Here is a 21,482-nt window from a genome sequence, read left to right on the forward strand (position 1 = left end):
CATAAGGTCCTGTCCATTTGAAAAATTAACAGACATGATAATGCCGTGGGCGGCACGATGGTGTGGTGGTTAGCGCGGTCATCTCACAGCAGGAAGGTCCTGGGTTCGAGCCCTGGGGTTGTCCAACCTTGGGGGTCGTCCCGGGTCATCCCCTGTGTGGAGTCTGCATGTTCTCCCCGTGTCTGCATGGGTTTCCTCCGGGGGCTCCGGGATCCTCCCACAGTCCAAAGACATGTAGGTCAGGTGAATCGGCCATACTGAATTGTCCCTAGGTGTGAATGTGTGGGCCCTGTGATGGACTGGCGGTCTGTCCAGGGTGTCTCCCCGCCTGCGGCCCAATAATACTTTGAGAAAAATGTCAGTCGTTAAACCGTTGAGAAAACCACAGATGTTTCTGTATGTCTTGTAATGCCACTAGGTGGCGCCGTGCAGTCTGCTGGGAGAGCAATGCGTGACATCACATTGACTCAACGCTGAGAAACTCCACCGGTGTCACGCTTCAATACAGAAGAGACAAAACACAGAAAGCCCAAATCAACTTCTACAGAACAGATGGTGGAGAGTGACTGGGCAGGCCGCCAGTATGAGTTGGACTGACGGTGTCCTTTAAAAAACCGCTGGATGTAATGAGCTGCCATCCCAGTGCTGCCAGTCTTACTGGCCGTGTACTGAGCCGTTGTGACATCAGAGCGTTTACATAAAACATCCGGGGAATTTCGCTGACATCTTCACATAGTTTCACCTGTTAGAGCCGTCGCTTCTCCTTAAAAGCTGACTTTGGGATATCTGACTGGTTTTAGCTCTCTTATTCTCAATCATTCACATGAATCATTAGTTTCTATCTTAATCTACCCTCCTAACTGAAGGGTTACTTTCCCTTTAAATTCCAAGTGCCCTACGCCAGTTGGTGAGGCCCTTCACCTCTCTAGTGTTAAGTATTAAGGGCCAACTCACAAGTCTCTCACCGGCTAGCTCAGCTGTTTGGCTGGCCGGTGTGCCCTGACTCATAGCTGTGCGATCACAGGGTCGGAGCCCGGCGCTGCCCCGCTCATCCATCTGGCTTGGCCAAACAGGAGCCAAGCCAGAATGGGGAGTGACGCCAGGACTTGGCCCAGACAATGTGACCAGCTACATGCGGCAGGAAGCTCACTTCTGGCCTGTTCTGAAGTTGAACCCAAAACAGGCAAAAGTTCCCTTTGTCACTCCCTCCGCGAATGTTCCCGTCAAAGCCACCATAGTGACGCAGATGAATGGTCTCGTCATCGCACCCACCTGTATAAGCAAAGACGCCACAGACTGGAAAGAAAGAGATGTGGAAAATAGAGAACGCATACATCAGCACTTTTTTTTTATGATCGGATTTATCATCAATGTCATCTCTGTTAGCATCAGTGGTGTAGGTTCTTGTAGATTCGGCCATAGTTGAAAAAACAGATGGAATAGCAGTGAACAAATGTGATTGAAGACAGACAAAGAGAGGGGGGAAGTTTTTAGCAACGCAAGTCCCAGACCAGATTTGCTTGAGCCGGGCCGCACCGCGGTATTCCGTCAATGTCATCTATCATCGTATGACCTCAGCTTAGACAGAGTTGTCCCCCATGGGCGTCCTCTCATGCAGTGGCGATATGGGGAATAGTGCAATATTTCCCCAGAAAGAAAAGGTCTGGGGTGCTCAGAAGTTCAGACGAGTGTTATGAAGGTGCTCTTTGGTAGGGAAAAACAAAAGTTCAAAAAAGAAGAAAGGTCCAAGGCACTCTTCTGGCAAAAGGTATAAAAGCCTTTATTCATGTGGCTATTTCATGGTGTCAGTCTTAAAAACATAGACAACACTTGTGCGTGTTGAAATAGAGATGGGTTGCTACCCATGCGTAGCGGCACCAACCGCACTTCTTCGGTGCGTAACCCTCGGCACACAGTTTCCCCTTTAGTACATACAAAATAATTTCCAACACGGGGAACAGAAAGTAGTAAGACCACTAGATGGCTCTGCCAAATGTATAGAAGGAAGAAAAAAATGAGAACAAAAGAAGAAAAATGGATGTACAGACAAGACAGAAAACAATAACAGTATATACCCATCTGCAGCAACATGGGCACCAGACCACATGCTGGTGGTCATGAACATGAACAACTACAAAAAAGGACTACATTCAGTTTCTTTTAGTCCTGGGTGTGCTCTGGCCTGTATTTGGTATCTATAAAACGTTGCTCTCGGCAGTAGTTTGAATCAGTGACCACCCCGAATGTCCTTTTTGATGGTTTCTAGACCTTCACCCACAAGGCTGTCTAGATCACTGTTCTGTATATTATAATAGTGCTTAGCCGTAGGGTAGTCCTGATAGCATACTTACGCCCAGAGACTTCTTTCAGTCGTCTCTGTCCGGCTCACGCAGAAGCAACCGCCGGTGCAAGATAAACGGTGCACAACAAACGTGGTGTTCCAGTTCATACATGTTTTGATGTCATACACCATGTAAGTCTCAAAGTCACTGAACTGATTGCATTCCTTTATGTTAACACAGTGGTGGCCAAAGCCACATTTGTAAGTAGCCATCAATGGTCGATGAAGCCAAGTTTCTTTTTTTTATTTATTTAATAACAATAATAATAATAATAATGCGTTTTATTTATATAGCACTTTTCATCATACTCAAAGACGCCTTACATAAATTAGAATAAACTTAAAAGCAACGCACCAAAAACATGCAACACAACATTAATCACGCATGAATGTAAGTCTGAAGATCGTAGCAGTCTCTGAGAGAGGGAGAGAGGGAGTTCCAACAGGAGGGGGCAGCAGGTCAAGTGCTCAGTCCTTCGTCTTTTTTTTTTTTTTTTTTTTTTTTGTCGTATTTGACCCCCCCCTTTTTCTCCCCAAATTTATCCGGCCAATTACCCCACTCTTCCGAGCCGTCCCGGTCACTGCTCCGCCCCCTCTGCCGATCCGGGGAGGGCTGCAGACTACCACATGCCTCCTCCCATACATGTGGAGTCGCCAGCCGCTTCTTTTCACCTGACAGTGAGGAGTTTCACCAAGCCGGAGGTAAAACGGGGATTTGAACCGGTGGTCCCCATGTTGGTAGGCAATGGAATAGACCGCTAGTCCACCAGGACGCCTCTTTTATTATTATTGACAGGGAGATGGCTTGGCACTAACCTGTCCTGTAATGTAAGGGGCCCTCTTGAAACTGATCTTAGGAGGGGCAGCAAAAACTTCCCTAAGAATTGGGTCACTTTCAATGAGATTCCAGTTTGAGTGTATTTTCCTTTTTATGGGATTTGCTGGAGAACTGCATCCTGTGAACCTGCTCCTGTTCTGAGGACTTTCCTGTCTTTTTCTCAAAAAGTTCAGCTACAGAGGTAGACTGGGGTTTTTTGTTTTATAGCCTCTGCGCAAATCAGCCTGACAAGATTATAGCCTGCTTTTTAAACTCTTGATCTGTGTCACAAATCTGTCGAAGACGTTGGAATTGGTCAAAAGGTATGTTGTCCTGGAGCCAACTGGGATGGAAACTATCCACTTTCAGCACAGTATTTTTGTCTGTTGCCTTCCTATATACTGTCGTATGAAGCTGGCCGCCCTCGCCTTTAGAGATGGTCAAATCTAGGAATTTAGTACTGCTTTAATGTCTTTATGCATGCTCAATAATCCAGGTAAGGAAATACCAGAAAGTTGAATCGGTTCATCTGGACAAAATGTTTCTTGAGAGAAACGTTTCATAACTCATCTAATGCCCCTTTTCCACTACATGGTACCGGCTCAAGTCGACTCAACTCGACTTTTTCGTTTTCCATTACTGGAAAGTACCAGCATTTTGGTCACTGTTACCACTTTTCTGCTACCACCTTTGTCGAGGTTCCAAAAAAACCGGAGCGGGTACCAGAATCAATGCAGACCAGCTACACTGAGGGGGTACTGTTACGGTGATGGAAAACGACGCTCTGCGAGTCGAGCTGAGTTGAGCCGGTACCATGTAGTGGAAAAGGTGCATGAGTGACCCCTTAAGTCTAAACCGACTGCAGGTGTCCCCACCATTATAAAAAAAATACAGTGGCATAACGACCAAAAACAACGATCGGTTTCATATGCAAATTGCCATGACCATTAAGTAGTTACAATGGCCATGTGTACTATTCACAGAGGATTGGGGAATAGTTGCAATCACAGCATTGTAAGATGTACCCTTAGCCTCCCCCCCCCCCCCCGGTTCAGGGATGGTCGTTCCCTCTTCACATAGATGGCCTCTTTGACTCCCTGTTCAAACCACCATTCCTCCCTATCAAGGATGTGCACATCCTCATCCTTGAAAGAGTGGCCACTGCACTGGCCAGTCTTTCAAGGATGGGTGTAGACTGTGGAGTCCTGGGCTGACGCGTTAGCTCTCCTGTGCTGTGCCATCCTCTTGGCCAGCGTCTGTTTTGTTTCCCCGATGTACAAGTCACAGCAATCCTCCTGGAACTTAGCGTACACTATATTGCTCTGTTTGTACCGGGGGACCCGATCCTTGGGGTGGACCAATTTCTGGCACAGCGTGTTTTGGGGTTTGAAAGCAACTGAGATGCGGAATATTGCTTTAAGAATACTTAATACACAATTTTAAGTTTCTGTTATTAATGTTCAAAAACTCATGAAACACAGGAAGTTCCTCCACAGAACCAGTCCAAAACCAATAGGATGTCGTCAGTGTCCAACCCCCACCATTTTATCTTGACACTATAGTTGTTATGATAGATGAAATCCTTTTCCCATAAACTTAAAAAGACGTGAGCATAATTAGGAGCAAAGCCCCCATAGAAGTACCCCGATCTTGAGTGTACAGTTGGTCTTGGAACAGAAATACTTTATTTTTTAGAGTCCATTCTTTAAAATGAAGGATGAACTCAGAAGGAGGCAAAAAGTCTGTGGGCCTGCTCCATAGGAAGTGTTGCAAAGCTTTCAATCCATCATCATGGTCCACATTAGTGTATACAGACTCCACGTCCAGCGTTACTAAGAGACAATCAGCAGGAATTCTCATTTCATGAAGGACCTTCAGAATATGAGTAATGCCCTGGATGTATGAAGGCAGCTGTTGAGCCGAAGGCTTCATATGAAAGTCTAGAAACGGAGAGGCAGGCCCTGTAAAGGATCCATTAGATGATATAATAGGCCCCCCCGGAGGAGAGTCAAGATTCTTATGGCCCTTGGGGAGTATGTAAAAAGTGGGTGTCCTAGGATGTGCACGCCACAAGAAGTCGTGCTCTTGTTTAGTAATCCACCCTGTCTCCTTAGCAGTGGAAAATATTTCTCTCAGTGTCTCCTGTGTGTTACCCAGTGGATTTGAGGACAGTTTATGATAATATTCTGGGTTATCCAGTTACCACAAGGCTTCTTCAACATATTTGTCCATATCCATTACCACCACTGCTCCTCCTTTGTCAGCCAGTTTTATGAAAATTGACTCATTCTTGGCAAGAAAATCCAAGGCCTGTTTTTGGGATTTGGTCGAATTATCTGTCTTATCAGGTGTAGAGAGCAAATTCTCAATGTCGGAGTCCACCAAATGCAATATTTCTCTCAGTTGTGCCTGACAAATGAGATAACTCAAATGTGGAGGACATTGCATGTTAGAATAAAACTGTACATCATAATGAAAAATCATTAAAAAGAAGAAAAATCTGGTAAATTTGCTCCTATACGTCGTCTCAGCGCAGTAAAGCCATAATCTGCTGTCTGTTTAGAGCTGTGGTGGGTGGGCGATGTTTTCTTTAACCGTGATTGGTTTATTCAACACTTGCTACACGTTCACAGTTACATTCACATAGTTATATACATTCCCAGTTACATTCACACCTGAGCAGTAACAGGCCCGCGCACAGAAATGGCCGGGCCCCTGTAAAGATCCACACATTTCTTAGTAGAAAATGCAGTTCTTTTTCCCTTATGGCTTCATCTTTGTCTCTTATACAGCCATCTTCCTTGTCTTACTGGATGCAAAGTCCTTTATAATGTATTCAAAGTCCATCTGTTTAGCCAGTTCACACTCAGTGGAAAGTATTGCCATTATCATTGCTTATATTTAGGATGAGCATGATTATTATTATTATTATTATTATTATTGGGTGGCGCAGTGGTTAACACGGTCACCTCACAGCCAGAAGGTCCTGGGTTCGAGCCCCGGGGTAGTCCAACCTTGGGGGTCGTCCGGGTCATTCTCTGTGTGGCGTTTGCATGTTCTCCCCGTGTCTGTGTGGGTTTCCTCCCACAGTCCAAACACATGCAGGTCAGCTGAATCGGCCATACTAAATTATCCCTAGGTGTGTGTGTGTGTGTTGGCCCTGTGATGGACTGGCAGCCTGTCCAGGGTGTCTCCCTGCCTGCCGCCCAGTGACCGCTGGGATATGGGATAGGCTCCAGCACCCCTGCGACCCTGCGTAAGGATAAGCGGTTGGGATAATGGATGGATGAATGAATGATTATTTCTGGCCTCCGTAGGCCCCAGAAAACTTTCCCCTTTTTCCTCCCTTGTGGGCGGCCCTGGCAGTATAACCACAGTCTTATCAGCCACATAACAGCCCTACTTTCGCCACCGAGATAAAAACAATATGTTTGAAAGCATATCTTGATGCATGTGTCCAGGTAAGGAAATCCAAGAAAGTTGAATCAGTTCATCTGGAACGAAACGCGTTGTGTCCAGATGAACTGAATCAACTTTCTTGGCGTTTGAAAACATGCTTCTTTATTCTTAATTCAACCCAAGCATCTAAATCACGTATCTGGATGAGTAAACAAAAAAGAAAGTTAAAGTTGGCATTCGAAATTTCCAATATGATCGATTGCATGACTGCTTTGAGTTTGCAGGAATGACCAGCCGCGTCTGCGGGTGGGAAGCCGGATGTGGGTATGTGTCCTGGTCGCTGCACTAGCGCCTCCTCTGGTCGGTTGACTGAGGGGGAATAGCGTGATCCTCCCACGCGCTACGTCCCCCTGGTGAAACTCCTCACTGTCAGGTGAAAAGAAGCGGCTGGCGACACCACATGTATCGGAGGAGGCATGTGGTAGTCCGCAGCCCTGCCCGGATCGGCGGGGGGGGGGGGGGGCAACTGGGATGGCTCAGAAGAGTGGGGGTAATTGGCCGGGTACAACTGGGGAGAAAAAAGGGGGGAAATCCCCTCCCCCCCCCAAAAAAAGGCTCGTAATCCATGGCACTTAAGACGCCATTGTAAAAGCGGAGTCCGGCAGCGGTCCTGTGTGTGCACGTGCTCTCCACAGTGACGCCGGTGAGTAAAATGACGTCACGACCAACATGTACCATGGCAGAAACTATGGAAATTAGACCCAGTTTCTGGAGGGCGGGCGGGCGGGGGGGCAGAATTATCCTTTAAGAGGCAGGAGTCTTCTCAGGTGGTCTGTGACTGACAGCTGCCTGCTGTCTCTGGCCAGACTCTCCGACCGTCCAGACCACACCAGCAATAATAACAGGGGGATATTGATCTCCGCGGGGCCATGTTTTCCTTCTACCAGGAGGATCTGCCGACACACAGGCCCAGCTGTGACAACACGGGGGATCGAGGGGCCGCTTCAGACGGCGGGGAGGGGGGGGGTCCCGGGCCCGCCTCAAGGTGCCCTTAAGCAAAGTGGTTTAAGTTGAGTCAGTTTTTATTGGCCGAGTGCGTTTACATACGAGGGATTTGGCTGGGCGCGTTGCCGTCGGTTACGCGTCACACACCCAGCCGGGCGGGGTCAGACGGGGTCAGCCGTCGGAAACAACACGCGGGAAGCCATCAAAACACGCGTACGGACCGAGTGGAACCGAATCCAGAGCGCGTCTCGCTTCTGCGACGTGACGCGTGACCAGGTTAGGCAGGATGTTTGGGCGGGACTCGGCGTAGGGAGGGATGTGGTTTGATTTGATTGGACGGCGCCAGATATTTGACGACGTTATTGGCTGGAAAGTTGCTCGCTCGCCAGCTCGTGTTTGAGGACGCAAGCACGAATATTGGGCTATTTCAGAGGAAGTGAAGGTGAATAGATTTTGGTGTAAAATATGAAATATATGTATATCATATAATATATAATGATAATATAGAATAATGTATATAATGTTGTAGCGTTGCGTGCTGGCAACAAAGAGACGGAGATGAAGATTTCAGTTTGGCAGCGAAACCACTGCAACTGTATTTTTCTACTGACATCTCTCTCTCTCTCTCTGTCTCTCCCCCTCTCTCTCTCAACTCCCAATGCCCAACCCACCCTTTGAAAAACAAAAACCCCTCAAAGTCCCCCTTATGTGCATGTGCGTGTGTGTGCGTGTGTGTGTCAATTGCAATATATAATATATGTGGAAAAACTGAATAGATTTTGATGTAAAATGTGTTAAAAAAAATCTGAATTTTAGGGGGATTCGGTTGGCATAAGTTGTGGAATTGGTGCATAGTATGCCCGGGGAAACGAGCTAATGAGGTGAAAAAGTAAATACTCGTTTCACGTCGTCCGCAAACTGACGCTCGACTTCTACGGGGGAGTTGCTCGCTGGCTTATTCTGCAGCTACAGGACAGATGTCCTTGTTGAAAGCGAGGGGGTCACCGGGAGGGGAGGAGGGGGGTGGGGGGGGAGCCTGTTCTGCACTTGTTCAGCAAACACTTCCTGGAAAAGAATTAAAGAATACATCTAAACCCTCTAAATGATGAGTGGAATAGTTTAGGGACCTTGAAATACAGCCTCCAGATGCGTGTTTACAGCACCGAGAGACCGCACCGCCTTCGCCAACAGGTTGTCTGCTGGGCTTGATTAATGGAGCACTGAATTCCTCTTCGCAGGGAGGAGATGTATTGCCTCATCAATTTGTGTCCAAACGGCTGAGGACCCAGGCAGTAATTGCTCCCTGGCGTATTGAAAGCTGGTTAATTTATTTATTATTTTGTTGTCAGCGTGCCGAGAGTTGAGGGCTCTTTGTGCGGAGACGCTCTTCTCGTGGAGCTCTCTGCAGCTGCGGGTCGATGAAGGACTCTTGACTTGGTTTCTAACATCTGACGTGGGCCAGGAGAGATTTGAAGCTGCTGCTGCTTTCTCATCAGCGCTTCTGGCACAGCTAACAAAGCTAACACTCGTTCATTCCTGTGGTTCCCTGTTGAGCTGTGATGTGTGTCCTCTTTTTTTTGGGATCCCCCCCCCTCCCCTCCCTTTTTTTCTCCCCAATTTTATCCAGCCAATTACCCCAGTCTTCCGAGCCGTTCCGGTCGCTGCTCCACCCCCTCTGCCGATCCGGGGTCCTCCGATACGTGGAGTCGCCAGCCGCTTCTTCTCACCTGACGGTGAGGAGTTTCACCGGGGGGACGTAGCGCGTGGGAGGATCACGCTATTCCCCCCAGTCCCCCCCCCCTGAACAGGCACCCCGACCGACCAGAGGAGGTGCTAGTGCAGCGACCAGGACACACACCCACCACATCCGGCTTCCCACCCGCAGACACGGCCAATTGTGCATGTAGGGACGCCGAAACAAGCCGGAGGTAACGCAGGGATTCGAACCGGCGATTTCCGTGTTGGTAGGCAACAGAATAGACCACTACACTACCCAGACCCCCTGTGAATGTCCTTTCTGTACCAGTGTAATACTACTCGATGGTGTGCAGGATTACATTACATTACATTACACCGGCTGATTTAACGGTTTCGTCCATGCTTGTCTGGTTGACGGCGTGTTAATTAGTTAAAATGGCTGGTATAGTTTTGGAATGGGGAATAAAAGGGGATACGTGTCGATTTCCATGGCACATAAGAGAGTATCACTAGTCTGGTATGAAATGCGTTTTCAGTGAATCGTGCAATATATGTGTATATATACTAAAAGAGAAGGTGTGTCTGAATTAAATAACAACGCAGTCTCTTTCCTTTTCACTTTTTCGTGACCTCACTTGAAAACAAAGTAACAAGGCGAATTGAAAAGCACCCTTGGGCATGTCTTGGGGAAATCGGACTTCCTCGGCGATGCAGCATCATGAAGTTGCTATGCAGCATATTGATGTTGTTGTTCAACCGACCCCCCCACACACACGCACACACACATATTCACAAACAAATCGCCTACAGAAAGCACACGTCACACTCCATATTATTATCTATCTATTTTTAGACAATAGCAGTCCCTCCAGTTTTCAACAAACATTGAAATTGCAAAGGATTGTGGTCCTGAATTCGATGCTTCCTTTCTACCAAGGTCAGTCCCGAGCTACCTCGCTGGAGGGAATCAACCAAGCAGCTATGAGGCTCCTTCCCTTCACAAATATAGACGGTCCAGATGCTGCTCGTCATGGCTGCTGCAAAACATCTTCCAGGTCACGTTTGTTCCGGATGAACCTTCCTTGGTCTGTAAGAGAATCCATATGCACCCCAAGCCATTCTTGATAATAAAAGCATATATGCTGGAATAGGCTCCGGCATCCCTGCGACCCTGAGAGCAGGATTAGTGGTTAAGCCGATGGATGGATGGATGGATGGATGTAGGACATCATCATCATCATCAGTTCCATAACCTATGGAGGTCGTACGAGCACAGCTGATGCCTCAGCAAGTCCCTTCCACCGTTTGTGCTGATTGAGTTTGGCTGAGTCATCATGTGTCAGTCGGGGGAGTACCTGGTGGTCCCTATCTCCTCTCCAGGTGTGGATGGCCGTTGGTTCACAGAGGAACTCATCCGCCCTTCGACAGGTTTTTTTTTTTAGTTTTTTTTTTTAGTCCTGCTGGGTGTCCACACACCCTCCTCACAACAACCCAGGGGTTGAAGTGAGGGTGCCGGTTTAGTCGCCGACGACCCGACGGTTGCAGTTTAACGTTGTACCCAGGACATACTAGTGAAGAAAAGGGTGAATAGATAAAATGCATGCATGCATACTGTACATAAATACACACACACATATGTATACTCCATACATACATACATACATACATACATACTACATGCATGCATACATACATACAACGATGGACACGTAGGTACACAGATTTTGGGAATCTGTTCAGTCTGTGTTCAAACTGTGCAGAGAGCAGTCCTGCAGTCCTGCAGTCCTGCAGTGCTGCAGTCATCAGTGCGATACCTCACATTGTCGTCATCCACTTCATTAGGGAACACTGTATTTTTCCAAACATCATGGCAGTGTCAATGATAAAGTCCAGGTGTTGTCACATGACATGAATCACTGAGCCTACACCCTCACCAGAACCGCGTTCCCGAGCAGTGAGTGATTACTGTTTAAAAGTCCTATCATCAACACACAGCCGCGGACCCCAGGGGAGAGACGGGAAAACGAAGGAGAAACTGTTTGGATATCCTGTGACGTTCTGACGTTTTCCCCCCGAGCAGACCTTAAGACGGGTCCTGCAGGCGATGACCGAGCTGTGGAGTTTTGACTTTTCTTTTTTTTTCTTCTTTTTTCTTTTTTTCCTTCGTTTTTCGCCACCTCTAGTCATCGTCAACCATAAAGCGCATACCCCCCCCCCTCCTCCCCTTCCCGTCCCAGCTGTGAAAATATTTTCTCTGTCAAACATCTGTCGGAGGAATGCGGGGACCGAGCGCACCCACTTCCTGTCAGCAAAGAGCTACAGAGTGGTACCCCCCCCCCGCCCCCGCCCCCCCCCGTTCTTCCTCCTCCTGCTGGCAAACACTCCTCCCTTCTGTAGGTTACCCTGTTCCATACAACCCCTTATATTTCAAGCATCAAACAGTAATATAGACATTACTATCCACTTCTCATCACTTTCTGCCTACCCCAGCTCTGTGCCAGCAGGGTGGGTGGGGCATTTGTACAGGGAGCCTGAACTCGGGCTTAAGCCCCCCCAGCCCACACACACACGTCACCCTATACTTGTGGGGACCCCTCATTGACTACATTCATTCCCTAGCCCTTAACCCTAACCTTAACCATCATAACTACCTGCCTAATCCTAACCCTTACCCTAACCTTAACCTAATCCTGATTCTAACCTTAACCCTAACCTTAACCATCATAACTACCTGCCCAATCCTAACCCTTACCCTACCCTTAACCTAATCCTAATTCTAACCTTGACCCTAACCTTAACCATCATAACTACCTGCCTAATCCTAACCCTTACCCTACCCTTAACCTAATCCTAATTCTAACCTTAACCATCATAACTACATGCCCAATCCTAACCCTTACCCTACCCTTAACCTAATCCTAATCCTAACCTTAACCATCATAACTACATGCCCAATCCTAACCCTTACCCTAACCTAATCCTAATTCTAACCTTAACCCTAACCTTAACCATCATAACTACCTGCCCAATCCTAACCCTTACCCTACCCTTAACCTAATCCTAATTCTAACCTTAACCCTAACCTTAACCATCATAACTACCTGCCTAATCCTAACCCTTACCCTACCCTTAACCTAATCCTAATTCTAACCTTAACCATCATAACTGCATGCCCAATCCTAACCCTTACCCTACCCTTAACCTAGTCCTAATTCTAACCTTAACCCTAACCTTAACCATCATAACTACCTGCCTAATCTTAACCCTTACTCTAACCTAATCCTAATTCTAACCTTAACCCTAACCTTAACCATCATAACTACCTGCCTAATCTTAACCCTTACCCTAACCTTAACCTAATCCTGATTCTAACCTTAACCTTAACCATCATAACTACCTGCCTAATCTTAACCCTTACTCTAACCTAATCCTAATTCTAACCTTAACCCTAACCTTAACCATCATAACTACCTGCCTAATCTTAACCCTTACCCTAACCTTAACCTAATCCTGATTCTAACCTTAACCTTAACCATCATAACTACCTGCCTAATCTTAACCCTTACCCTAACCTAATCCTAATTCTAACCTTAACTCCAATCTAACCCTAACCTTAACCTAATACTAATTCTTACCTTAATCCTAAACCCAAGTCCTAACCCTAAAAGGGACCCTTTTCCTCATGAGGACACATAAAATGTCCCCACAAGGTAGGTGGTTTGTAAAAACCTGGTACACACACAAACACGCGCGCAGAGTAAAGTGGTCTTTAGCGAAACATTGAATCCCTGCCAGCTTTGGAGACGCCACTGTCTCTTCTCTGTGGACGGTGGGAAAAGCGAAAGGGAGACATTCAGGACGCAACAAAGTAGGCCAACCACAACAACAGATAAGAGACAGGCCAAAGGACATGCAAATTGGGGGATAGCTTACGTGTCACTGCATTGTGTACTTTTAACATGTAAATCCTGACACGTAGCCGGTGCTTCATTTGTAAATGATGTGGTCCTCCACTATAAAGGGAGGGGCGCTCGAACGTACCGTCACCATCACACCGGTACAGTGGCGTTGTACTGTCATGTTAAACTAGACAATGCCGACATCATCAAGAACAAACGGCTACGTTTTGAACACGACTTTGCGGCTAATATCGCAAACGCACACAGTGGCCCTCAAACACAACTCATGATAACCGAGCAAGACAGATGTCCATACGCTTGGCATCAGCTGTACATGACAAATAATAATAATAATTTTATTTATATAGCGCTTTTCACAGTTAACAGCTATCACTCATTAAGCAGAGCGGACCACTAAACCATTTACGACCAAGATCAAAACATACTGGGACACAAATAAAATCAAAAAGGGGCAACAATTTTGCCTCTTGGCCATGACAACGCCAGCTGTTGTGCGTTCACTATGACAGAAGCTGTTGGTTCACAGGCGTGTGTTGTGTCGTGGTGCTGTGAGCGCCGTGGATCCTGGCAAATTGGGTGCAAAGAATGCAGGTGGCGCAAGACTGCATGTGAAGCCCTTTCAGCGGGCTAGCCATTGCAATACGATGGCTGTCAACCTCATCAATCGATCAGTCAATCAATCAAGCACTTTGTTGTCCCACATGGTAAATTTGTTACACAGTCAAGATTTCAATCATACAAGACACAACCACAGCACACAGTGAACCCAGCACACATTTACGTCCGCATACTGTTGCGTCAGGAAGGACACCCGAGGTAAATCTTTGCCAAATCAGTATGCGGATTGACAGGACCGTACCGGATCGGTCAAGGCCCGGGTTTACAACTGCCGCCGTTGGCGCTGTGCCCTCGCAAGGTCCCGATGGAAACTCTGAAATCTGTCGTGGTGACCCCCGAGAAACAGGGAACAAGCCGAAAGAAGAAGACTCCAATGTTAACAGTATCAAAAGGATGACGGAGCACCATTTCTTATAGTGTGCAAAAGTGCAAATACTGCTGGTCCAGGGAGGGCTGCAGACTACCACGTGCCTCCTCCGATACACGTGGAGTCACCAGGGGGACGTAGCATGCGGGAGGATCCCGCTATTCCCCCAGTCCCCCAAACCGGCGCCCCGACCGACCAGAGGAGGCGCTACTGCAGCGACCAGGACACATGCCCACATCCGGCTTCCCACCCACAGATGTGGCCATTTGTGTCTGTAGGGACGCCCAACCCAGCCCGAGGTGACACGGGGATTCGAACCGGCGATCCCCGTGTTGGTAGGCCACGGAATAGACTGCTACGCCACCCGGACGCCCTAAAAAAAACTTTGTCGTGAATTGACCAAAACTGATGGCCTCAAGTAAGAAAATAAAAAGTTGACGAGAGACTCGTCATTAAGAAAATATGTGGTAATTGCACTTCTTAAGAACTTCCTTAAAAGTTCTTAATGGTCCTTCCTTAAGCTGACTCTTCGGTGCATTCTGGTGGATCCAGCCCCGGGCCACGACACAGACACAGTGTCATTCATGGGAGATCTGCGTCGTGAGCAATCCACCTCATCCTTTCCATCACGACCACGCCAACTGCCGCCATCACCACCACGGCTTCATGCGGGATGAAGGTTGTCATTTTCTCCCAGCGTGGGTTTGAGCTGCTCGGCGATGGGCTGTTGATGTATGCGGCCCATGTACACGAGCGTGATAACCCGCCATGACACCGAGCTCAGACAGTTTCTCTCAGCGGGCCCCTTTCACTCGCTGACAGCCACACAGAGAGGCTCCTGGCACTCTCACCACACCGGCTCAATAGCTGTCATTTCCTCCCCCACCCCACCCCCTGTCATTCTTCTCATGGGAAGTTTCTTTTTTCTTTTCTTTTTTTTTAAATTTTCAGCTACCCCCCCCCTTCTATGACTAATCCTCATTGTCGGCTGTGTGATATTAAAAATTGATAAACTTAAATCACATTCAACAAAACGAGATATAATAAAGTCTTAATGAAGACTTTTTCCACAATACAGAAAATGAAAAGTTTTAAAGCTGTTTACAGACTCAGTTGATCTTACGGGGGGGGGGGGCCTTGCAAAATTGAGACAAAATGTAACATGTTTCAGTAAGAAAATCCCCCAAACAAGCAAATTTAATCTGCCAGTGCCGTGTGATACACTACATGGCCAACAGTACATGGACACCCACCTGGACGTCACACCCATGTGTGCTTGTTGAACGTCTCATTCCAGAACCATGGGCGTTAGTATGGAGCTGGCCCCTCTGCCGCTGTAACGACCTCCGCTCTTCTGGGAAGGCGTTCCACTAGATTTTGGAACGTGGCTGCAGGGATTCACTCCCATTCAGCCACAAGAGCATTAGTGAAGTCAGCCACTGATGTTGGGGAGACGGTCTGGCTCACAGTCGGCGTTCCAGCTCATCCCAAAGGTGGTGGATGGGGTTGAGGTCAGGGCTCTGTGCAGGCCAGCCAAGTTCTTCAACACCAAACTCAGCAAACCATGTCTTTATGGACCTCCGGCCTGTTCTGCGGTCTTGTGTGTTCTACCGCGTCATGGCTGAGCTGTTGTTGCTCCGAGACATTTCCACTTCACAATAACAGACAGTTGACCTGTCTGTTTTTGTGGGAGTGCAGGCAGGGTGGGGTGGGTGGAGAAGAGTGTCAGGAGTGATTTGTGACAGAAGGGTACCAGCAAGAGTTAAAGGGAAGGTTTACAAGATGGTTGTGAGACCAGCTATGTTGTATGGTTTGGAGACAGTGGCACTGATGAAAAGACAGGAGGAGGAGCTGGAGGTGGCAGAGTTGAAGATGCTAAGATTTTCACTGGGAATGACGAAGAAGGACAGGATTAGGAAGGAGTATATTAGAGGGACAGCTCAGGTTGGAGACAAAGCATAAGAGGCAAGATTGAGATGGTTTGGACATGTGTGGAGGAGAGATGCTGGGTATACTGGGAGAAGGATGCTGAATATGGAGCTGCCAGGGAAGAGGAGAAGAGGAAGGCCAAAGAGGAGGTTTATGGGTGTGGTGAGGGAGGACATGCAGGTGGCTGGTGTGACAGAGGAAGATGCAGAGGACAGGAAGAGATGGAAACGGATGACCCCTAACTGGAGCGGCTGAAAGTAGTAGTAGTAGAACAACAGACAGTTGACCGGGGGAGATCTTGCAGGGCAGATACAGACAGTTGACCGGGGCAGATCTTGCAGGGCAGATACAGACAGTTGACCGGGGCAGATCTAGCAGGGCAGAAATTTGGCCAACTTGAGTTGTTGGAAAGGTGGCATGCTATGACAGAGACACATTGAAAGTCACAGCATGGTTGTGTACTTGATTGGATGCCTCTACCAACAATGGATGTGGCTGAAATAGCCAAATCCACTCATGAGAAGGGGCGTCCACCTTACTTCTGTCCATATAGTGTCTTTCCACCAGGTAAGCTTTCTTGAAACAAGGTAAAATACTCACAAATCATGGTGAATAATCTTACATAGTCAGTTCTTGGTAAACAAAGGCTTCTTGTTACTTTCGCAGCTGGTGTTTTGAAAGAGGGATTATGGGATTTAGAGTGATGGGAATGTTTTTTATACCTTTGTCAAGCCTTCTCTACTTCTCACCTGAATGTCTGTGATGATGTAATCCTGCTCACAAGGACATTGTTCTGTTGCTTAAAACCAGCATAGGGGGGCATCCGGGTAGTGTAGCGCTCTATTCTGTTGCCTACCAACATGGGGATCGCCGGTTCGAATCCCCCGTGTTACCTCCGGCTTGGTCAGGCGTCCCCACAGACACAATTGGCCGTGTCTGCGGGTGGGAAGCCTTATGTGGGTATGTGACCTGGTCGCTGCACTAGCGCCTCCTCTGGTCGGTCGGGGCACCTGTTCGAGGGGGAGGGGTAACTGGGGGGGAATAGCGTGACCCTCCCACACGCTACATCCCCCTGGTGGAACTCCTCACCGTCAGGTGAAAAGAGGCAGCTGGCGACGTCACATGTATTGGAGGAGGCATGTGGTAGTCTGCAGCCCTCTCCCGGATGGGCGGAGCGGGTGGAGCAGCAACCGGGACGGCTCGGGAAAGTGGGGTAATTGGCCGGACACAATTAGGGAGAAAAAGGGGGGAAATCTTAAAAAGCAAACGGGTAGACAACTGATTCCCATTTGATTTTTTTTTTTTTCGACTTTTCGATGGAAACCTTTTGGGACGGCCCCCAAGAGGAAGCTTAACTCCTCTTCAACCCTCGACTCATTAGGACGCACGTAGTCGTCATTCGTAGTAGATAATTGTAGTAAATGAGAGACACCACAGCTGCCCTGATAAATGGTGGAGACCAATAAAAAGATAAACGAGGAACTGAAGGGACCGCCTGTTGGCTGCACGAGCACCTGAGACCTCATCCTCATACTTTCCGTTTGGCCTCTTTGGGTGAGGAAGATATAAGCAGAGAAATGCCGGTTTGCTTTGGTCTTGTTCCACCCAGCAAATGAGAGACCGACACGGTTCACAAAACAGTACAAACCCAGACAAGCCACGCAGCCCCACGCGGCGTTTAGTTCCCCCCCCCCTCCTCTAAATGCAGGTCGAGCTAACGAGGAAGTCCACCCTTCACTCAGAGGTCATCCTCTCAACGCCGCGTCGCCTCCGTCCGCCGGCCCTTAACATCCGCCTCACCCGGGTTGACCGCCAAGGTCAGGCGGGCCGGGCCAGGGAGCAGATGGTTAAGAGGTTCCGCTATATCGCCACACGCCGCGGGCGGCCGTGATTGGCGGCATTCCTGCCCGGCTGGCCGCTGACAGAGCGTGTTATCGGCGCCGGGTGTAAGGGGCCCCGCTGTTTGGCCGTCGGCTGCATGGGGGAGGGCCCCCGACAGGAGCAGCTGAGCCCATTGCACAGGGTACCCCGTTAGGCACGTGGGGTCCTGGCATTAAAGGCCTCCCAACGCCGCTGTGCCGGCCACGCCGGTCCAACTGCCACTTACCACGCGACCCGGCCTGTGTGAAGGACACAGCGAGGCGGGGGGGGGGGGGGGGAGGCCGAGGACGAACGGGAGGTGCTCCCTGCCGAGGACGTGAAAGACGCCAATTAAAAGGCGTCATTTGGATACTCTGTCGCGAAGAGGATATGGTGCGGCGTGTCACGCAGAGAGGAAGAGGAGCGGCGGGCTTCTCTCTCGCTGCGTGTTACAGGCGTGTTTGTTTTCCTTTCTGGTTTTCTGTTTGGCCTGAGGCGGAAGGAAGTGTGACTTGAAGAAGGACCCTGTGATGGTCGTCGGTCCCTGGCATTTTAGAGCTCAGGAGTTTGTTTACGTTTGAGTCGTTGCGTTTGTTTGTTCAACCCCGATGCTCCGCTCACGGGTGAGCGGCGGGCGTGCTGTTGGCCGGACACGCCGACCCAGGCCCGCTTCGCATCTCATAGCACTACAGCTGTAACATTGATTCAAAAACACCCAATATTTCTTCTTCTTCTAGCAGTTGTTATTCTAAAGGGGTCGACAAGTAGCCAAGTGTCCCCGGTTACAGAACCGCAGAACGTACAACGCCCGAGTCCAAACTGCAGCGGCATCTGTTCCACAGAGACGGGACTGATCCTCGCTGTTGGAACCTCCTCCTCCTCCTCCTCCTCCTCCTCCTCCTCCTCCTCCTCCTCCGCTCCCCTCGTGGAGCGCTACAACAGTGGTTCTCAACCTTTTTGGGGTCCTGGACCCCCTGCGTATGTTTGATCTACCCTGAGGACTCCTCCACCTGATCTTGGGGGAGGGGGGTTGCAATTTGATAGAAACAGTAGAAACTGCATTTTAAATTGCATTATAGCATTTATTCACTCTTTGGGGCAAAAATAAGAGCTTTCAGTTGTAACTTAGATATAGTTAACAAAACAGAATTCTTATGCAGTAACTTTCAGATATATGTAACAAAACAGAATTCTTATGCAGTAACTTTCAGATATATGTAACAAAACAGAATATATATTCAGTAACTTTCAGATATATGTAACAAGACAGAATATGTATTCAGTAACTTTCAGATATATGTAACAAAACAGAATATGTATTCAGTAATTTTCAGATATATGTAACAAAACAGAATATGTATTCAGTAATTTTCAGATATATGTAACAAAACAGAATATGTGTTCAGTAACTTTCAGATATATGTAACAACACAGAATATGTATTCAGTAACTTTCAGATATATGTAACAAAACAGAATGTGTATTCAGTAACTTTCAGATATATGTAACAAAACAGAATATGTATTCAGTAACTTTCAGATATATGTAACAACAGAATTCTTATGCGGTAACTTTTAACAATGCAAACGGGAGCGAGATCTCTTATTAAAATACAATAAATTACACTTGTGAAACAGATGTAATTAGAGAAAAAAGTCCTGTTACCCTTTATAGTTTAGGTAGATAAGGGTCTCAGTCACATTTGAGTAAAATAATCCTATTTCTATAAACGTCATAGGATATTTTTTTAAAGATATTTCATTTTCACGGACCCCTTGCAATTACACCACGGACCACTAGGGGTCCGCGGACCCCCGGTTGAGAAACACTGCGCTAGAATACCCTCCAGGGACATGTTGACAAGCGGCCTCCTCTCTTTGCCTCCACCCTGCTGGGTGGTTCAGGTTTCAGGCGTGGCATGCCTGGAAAAGGCCGCCGAGCCGAGGTCACTGGTGGAGCAGGACGGCGTCCGAGGCCTCTGTGACAGTAACGTCCTCCGGCTCTGGTTGGGATGTGGGATTATTTGGTTCATGTGCTTGTACCGCCTTCCTGGTTGGTTGTGAAAGTGCGAGTGACCTTTGATCCCCTGTATGTCGACGGAATAAGAGTGGCCGATTTTTAAACTGAAGGGGGGGGGGCATGCCTTCGGCTTTATATGAATTTCAGGTATTATTATGATTATCTAGCTATCCATCCATCTATCTATTATCTGTTATCTGTACATGCTTAATTCTGCTTAATTAGCTCATTGCAGGGGCATACGGGTGGCGTGGTGGTCTATTCCATTGCCTACCAACATGAGGATCGCTGGTTCGAATCCCCGTGTTGCCTCCGGCTTGGTCGGGCGTCCCTACAAACACAATTGGCCGTGTCTGCGGGTGGGAAGCCGGATGTGGGTATGTGTCCTGGTCGCTGCACGAGCGCCTCCTCTGGTCGGTCGGGGTGCCTGTTCAAGGGGGAGGGGGAACTGGGGGGAATATCGTGATCCTCCCACACGCTACGCCCTCCTGGCGAAACTCCTCACTGTCAGGTGAAAAGAAGCGGCTGGTGACTCCCCATGTATGGGAGGAGGCATGTGGTAGTCTGCAGCCCTCCCCGGATTGGCAGAGAGGGTGGAACAGAGACCAGGACGGCTCGGAAAATAGGGTAATTGGACAAGTACAATTGGGGAGAAAAAGGGGGGGAAATCCCAAAAACAATAAACAATAGCGCATTGCAGGGCCCACACACTCACTCATGCACCAATCACATTATCATTATTATTGTTGTTTAGATGTTGTATTTTGTATTGAAGACAGTAGTCTTTAGATGCTATTGGAAAAAGAGACATCATCTAAATGCCATGATTCATTATCTACAAGTTACAGTGGACCCAGCGCGGTAGTATGAAAGTAATAGTATGTAATATGATGGTAGTATGAAAGTAATAGTATGAAATATGATGGTAGTATGAAAGTAATGGTATGAAATATGATGGTAGTATGAAAGTAATAGTATGTAATATGATGGTAGTATGAAAGTAATGGTGTGAAAAATGATGGTAGTGTGAAAGTAATGGTATGAAATATGATGGTAGTGTGAAAGTAATGGTATGAAATATGATGGTAGTGTGAAAGTAATGGTATGAAATATGATGGTAGTGTGAAAGTAATGGTTTGAAATATGATGGTAGTATGAAAGTAATAGTATGTAATATGATGGTAGTATGAAAGTAATGGTATGAAATATGGTAATATGAAAGTAATAGTATGTAATATGATGGTAGTATGAAAGTAATAGTATGTAATATGGTGGTAGTATGAAAGTAATAGTATGAAATATGGTAATATGAAAGTAATAGTATGTAATATGATGGTAATATGAAAGTAATAGTATGTAATATGATGGTAATATGAAAGTAATAGTATGAAATATGGTGGTAGTATGAAAGTAATAGTATGTAATATGGTAATATGAAAGTAATAGTATGTAATATGAAAGTAATAGTATGTAATATGATGGTAATATGAGAGTAATAGTATGTAATAT

Source organism: Lampris incognitus, chromosome 15 (genome assembly GCF_029633865.1).
Source record: "Lampris incognitus isolate fLamInc1 chromosome 15, fLamInc1.hap2, whole genome shotgun sequence".
In the NCBI taxonomy this organism is placed as follows: Eukaryota; Metazoa; Chordata; class Actinopteri; order Lampriformes; family Lampridae; genus Lampris; species Lampris incognitus.